The sequence below is a fragment of the Thermobia domestica genome, chromosome 8 (assembly GCF_964235325.1).
Source record: "Thermobia domestica chromosome 8, izTheDome1.hap1.1, whole genome shotgun sequence".
In the NCBI taxonomy this organism is placed as follows: domain Eukaryota; kingdom Metazoa; phylum Arthropoda; class Insecta; order Zygentoma; family Lepismatidae; genus Thermobia; species Thermobia domestica.
The window spans coordinates 43,651,918-43,657,917 of NC_137461.1; the positions used below are offsets into that span (position 1 = coordinate 43,651,918).

General features: G+C 36.9%; 1 pseudogene across 3 annotated transcripts in view; it reads left to right on the forward strand.

Moving 5' to 3' along the window:
• LOC145691704 (glucose dehydrogenase [FAD, quinone] pseudogene) overlaps nucleotides 1-5,009 on the forward strand; it is a 158,785-nt pseudogene extending 153,776 nt beyond the window's left edge. For all 3 annotated transcript variants that reach the window (XR_014132501.1, XR_014132502.1, XR_014132500.1), the window contains exon 3: nucleotides 2,908-5,009. The product of XR_014132501.1 is annotated as a glucose dehydrogenase [FAD, quinone] pseudogene, transcript variant X2 (transcript). The remainder of the gene's footprint in view (nucleotides 1-2,907) is intronic.
• The last annotated feature ends 991 nt before the right edge of the window (nucleotides 5,010-6,000 follow it).

Genomic DNA, 6,000 nt, shown 5'->3' on the forward strand with positions numbered 1-6,000 from the left:
TCTCAAAATCCTTAAATATGAATTAATATTTAAATAAAATGTTAAACATAACACGAAGAACGGTCAAACAATATATCTATTTCCTAATAAGATCGTTACTTTTAAAGTACTTTACATATACAAATAAACATTTCATAGAATTGAGCACTTCTAGTAAGATCTAACAGCAAGTGCCATCTTGTGTGCTCATTGTAAAACGAATCAAATATTTTCTTTTATTTGTTGCCTTTTTCGATATCAGAAGACACAACCAAATGAATCAGTATCTTGTTTTGTAGCTGAAACATAACTTTATCTTATAGTACAATATTTATAATATATAATGTTTCACTGCGCAGTAGTTAAGGGAATGAGCTAAAATATGTACTGACTTCCGGGTGGTGATCCACCTTAAAAGCTTGACATAGGCCTATACACACCATTTTTCATCACCAGTAACAATGTGTGATAGGAATGATTGATGTGCAATGGAAACTCAATGACGAGACAACAAAGAAGCACAAATTGTCAAACGATCACTTTTGTTTCGTTCACTAAGCACGTACGATACCCATGAACCCACCTTCTGGATCTTTTCCATGTAATGTAAATGTCGAACGATGGTCACACTAGCCAATGCTCTGGTTGTCTGGTGTGGATTTTTGCAGATCAAATTGTTTAAACGTTCCTTATCAAAATCGGATGGTCTTCCCAGGGGCAGATCCAGGACGGACTTCTGGGGGGCGGTGGGTTGTAATACTGCTACTTAGAGCTACTTTTAAGAGCGTCAAAAAATAAACTATATATTTTATTTATGTATAAAATAAAAAGTTTCCTCTTCTGGGAGGGGGCGATCGCCCCGATCGCCCCCCCCCCTTGATCCGTCCCTGGGTCTTCCTGTGAGTCTTCCATCTTGCAAATCAAACTGATTTCCTTTAAAACAAGAAAATCATTTCCATGCTGTGCTTTTACCGACGGCATTTGTTCCGTACACTTCACAGAGGTCCCTAGCCACATTTGCTGCGCTTGAACCTCGGTTAAACTCGTACAGCAGAATGTCGGAAATGTTCTTTTTTCTCGACCTGACATTCCATGTTCAACAGCGAAGAAATAACAATCGTTTGTAAAACCTCGCTAACAACTCGTACTCCACAAGACAACATTCCAAAGTAAACAGTGACAATGTGAAAACTGTAAACAAATTAACAGCATTGCAATGTTGCCAGGTCAAATCAGAACGCTACGGAATTATGCCTCAACCCAATACTTCCCTATTTCAGCTTTGATGACCAATAACTCGTGACCCATAGGTCTACATATAACCATGTTTTCACATACATACCAATAAGTCAAGGTTCACTTCCGTGCTAAATTTAGTTAGATTGGTTCTAAAGATCGTATACGATATACTATATATCAGTGCTATTCACAAAAAAAAAAAAAAAAAAATCATTAAACTGTGATTGAACCTCTCAGCATATCATTTCAGGACTTCTGTATATATTTTAGCGTGATAAATGTAATGTTTTTTCATAATATTTTGTTGTATGGGGCTTAAAATCCAGAAACTCCCCCTTTTTGTACGCCACTGGCATATACTGTTGTTCTGATTGATTGCAAAAATAAGGGGACGCGGTGGCTCAGTGGTAGAGCGTTCACCTTCGGTGTTCGGGGTCCCTGGTTCGATCCCAGATCGCGCCGTGTGGACTTTGTGGTGGACAAACACGTGCTCGTGGGTTTTCTCGGGGTTCTCCCGTTTCCTCCCACTCCCGTTTCATTTCATCATTTCATTCATTTCTCATCATCATCGTTTCCTTTAGCCTAACCGGCATAATTGTGGAACGTAAAACTGAAAGATTTCATTTTAAAAATGAAATGTAAGACGAAATTTTAAAAATAAAAATTATCTCACCTATTTAATGCTGTGAAATTAGTAATTAAAGGATTGCCTAACAGATTTTGAAACCGTGTAGAAATGTCTTTGTCAGTTTTAGGTTTTCTTCAGCCGTTTTTCAGCCAATGTCTACCACGAAACTGATAAACATTTCATCAAATGGTTCAAAAATGTACCAATTAATGGGGGAAAAGAATGAATAGGATTTGTAAAATTAATTAATCAACTTGTTCCACTGCTCAACAGATTTCCTTTCACACTAGAAAGAGAGAGAGAAAGAAAAAAAGGACTATTATATGAATCTGAGTCAGCATTAGAACAAGGATTATCACTTTTGATTCATAATATTTTAAGATTCATTTTTCTTGCTGATCATGACGAGGATTTTTTTTTCGTAGCTCATTCACAATCACACACATCAATCGAATGAATTAATTGTATATTAAATCACACTAGTTCACTTCTTTGAGTTATTTTATGAGAGATGTGGATACAGCTGAAACTATTATTAGTAAACTGTTAGAAAAGTTGTAAATATGGGAATAAAAAATTTGAAATTATTTCCAACCCTGTTTGAGCTACCACTTTTTTCTTAATTATCTGATAACACTAACAATTCTTAGTTTAAGATGGTAGTAAAAACATTTTATTAAATATGGTTTAAATAATACTTTCCATGTTTTTTTTTTTTTTTTTTTTTATGTATCAACAATTCATACCAAGGGTCTTATAAAATAGAGGATCTGCCCTTACAATAAAAACTTGAAGCCATACGTCACAGTTTCACCACCCCTACTCTGCCCACTCCGCCCAATAAGATCGCAGTGTTTTGAGCCAACAATCATGGCGGAAACGAAAATAACCAATCAGACGATGGCGAAAACGAGAGTAGCCAATCAGACTTGCCGATGCTCGGTTGTTTTTTGGCTTCATTAATTTAATAGGATGAAGATATATATATAGGCAGATCCTCTATTTTATAACATCCTTGATTCATACATTCTTTAAAATATTTGACTTCTTTCTCATTTCAGATTGTACTTCCTTTAATCAATGCTGTCATATTTTTTGATGGCTGTCCTTACTGAGTGTGATCTCGTAATTGCTAGAAGACATGGCTCTTATAACTCACTTGTGGCTTCTGGTAACATTGTCAACAGGAGTCAGAGCTTACGTCCGAGAGAGGAGAAATATTTTGGATGAGTACGACTTCATCGTCATTGGAGCTGGTCCTGGAGGGTCAGTGGTAACCAACAGACTCACCGAAATACCAGAATGGAAAGTTCTTCTTCTAGAAGCAGGCAACGATGAAATGTTTATTACTGACATCCCATTGCTCACTAGTTACTTTCAATCGACTGATTATAATTGGGGTTACGAAACACAACCATCCAATTCAGCATGTCTTTTAATGGAAGAGAAACGTTGCAAATGGCCTCGTGGGAAAACCCTCGGAGGAACTTCCGTCTTGAATTATATGACACACACTAGAGGGCAAAGACAAGACTACGACGACTGGGAAAGTATGGGAAATCCTGGATGGGGCTACAAGGATGTATTGCCATATTTCATGAAGTTCGAAGACATGAGAATACCAGAACTCATTTCATCTCCTTACCATTCAACTGGAGGTTATCTTACCATTACTAATGTTCCATGGCATACACCTCTTAGAGATGCATTTCTTCAAGCAGCCGTCGAAAGAGGGATGTCCATAGGTGATTATAATGGGAAGAGCCAATCAAAATACTCAGCAACTCAGACAACTACAAGACAAGGGTCTCGAGTTAGCGCAGCAAAGGCATTCCTCGTACCAATAAGCTCGAGGCCAAATTTTCATCTTGCCAAGCAGGCCAGAGTGACGAAGATTCTTATTGATCCTGAAAACAAACACGCGTATGCGGTAGAGTATTTCAAAGATGGTAAGAGGCGTGTAGTAAGGGCAAAGAAAGAAATAATCTTGTCAGCTGGGGCTATTAATTCGCCGCAACTTCTTATGCTTTCCGGAGTAGGTCCTCGGAAGCACCTTGAAGAATTAGGCATAACAGTTATAAAGAATCTTAAAGTAGGACATAATTTACAAGATCACATATCAGCACTTGTTGCTGTATTTCTAGTGAACGACACAGTTTCCTTGCACGAAAATCGACTCTTCAATCCGCGGGTAATGTTCGAATATTTTGTTAGTCGCAGTGGACCTCTTACGGTTCCCGGTGGCCTTGAAGCTGTTGGGTATGAATCTACGAAATATTCAGATCCAAAAGATGATCGTCCTGATGTTGAAATCCTTTTCACCAGTGCTTCAGTTAGTTCAGAACCAGGAGCCCAAAGCATTCGGAGAGGAGTAGGCCTTACCGATAAGGCTTATAAGTCTATCTTTGGACCTATTGAGGATAAAGATGTATGGTCGGCAATGCCATTCACCTTGCGATCTCAAAGTAAAGGTATTGTTAAACTAAAAAATAAGAGTCCTTTCAGCAAGCCTGTAATGTATCACAATTATTTTCACGTTCGTCGAGATTTAGAGATTATGATTGAAGGTGTGAAAAAAGTTATTGCTCTCAGTGAAACCAAGGCTTTCCAAAGATACAATTCAACACTTTATAAACTACCTTTACCAAATTGCCTTCAATACGAATTTAAATCTGATGCATACTGGGAGTGTGCTATTCGCCATCTTACTTTCCCCTTTCACCATATGTGTGGAACGTGCAAGATGGGACCAGTTTCAGATCCTGACGCTGTCGTGGATCCGGAACTGAAGGTGTACGGTGTTACAGGATTGCGTGTCGTTGATGCATCCATTATGCCATCTATACCAAGTGCTCATCTTACATCTCCTACTTACATGATTGGAGAAAAAGCAGCAGATATGATTAAGAAGTCATGGGGTAAGCTATAGTTCTGTGCTCGACATTTGGTTTTCAAATAAGATTTATTTCATAGTAGTTCTTACTAAGAACAATCTGTATTTAGATACTAACGTTAATTTATAACATTTTATATCCATATTTGTGCTGATACGTAAATTTCTGATATGCATATATATATGTACTAGACTGAGTATCTGTATTTATTTAAATCAAAAACTACTAACTATTTGAATGAAAGTTTCACCGATATCATAGAAGATATATATATATATATATATATATATATATATATATATATATATATATATATATATATATATATATATATATATATATATATATATATAACCAACAAATAAGTATTAAAATAGGGAAAGATAAAGGAGAGTGCAATTAGAATGGAATGTTGTCTCTCGTTAAACTTATTTCTTGTATATTTACAAGAGTGAGTGAAGATAGGATTGCTTAATGAAGACGGTATTGAGGTAGGAGGCAAAATGGAATAGTGTATACGATTTTCCAGATCGCTTGTTCAGGAATCCTTAAAAAAAAAGTGTTTGAAAACTTGAGGAAAGGCTGCAAAGATTATGGAAAGAATACAAATGTTAGAAAGTCAAAAGGAAAGGTGTTTAGAAGGAAGATTGGTATCACATCTAGAAGTAAAAGTGGAGAAAGTCGAACAGGCTACTGGTCTTCGATACCAGGCCAGTAATATAAGAACGCGAAGTGCGAACATAAAATAAAGACAAGAACAGGAACACCAAAAGTAGTACTTGGGAAGAAGACAAGGTATTTTGAGGCTCAAGGAGTGTTCTAACTTACATGAAGTTACGGGTAAGAAGTGTATGGATATAAGTTGCTTTGTGAATTTAAATAAGAGAGTGTGCCATGAACACAGTGAACATAATAAGGATGTATGTGTAATATAAAAAAGAATAGAAACAAACAATAATGAGAGAAGTACATATTTATTTAAGTAAAGAAACTTATTAATATTTTTAAATTGTGACGACAGGAGGTGGATGTTGAGGAATGATAAGTGTGGTGTTTGTACCTAGGTATATGGGCCAGAAGCGCTTTAAACGGTGATACATGTCTTGAGAGTAGGTAGTCCAAACAGGACTAGTACGGGAGAGCAATGCTCCCGGAAGTAGCAACGAAGTACACAGTTCTGATTGGTTGTCGTTATCCATTTCTTGCCACGTTGCATTCAAATAGCAGAAACCAAACGCTTATTGCTGCCGGTCCTCGTGG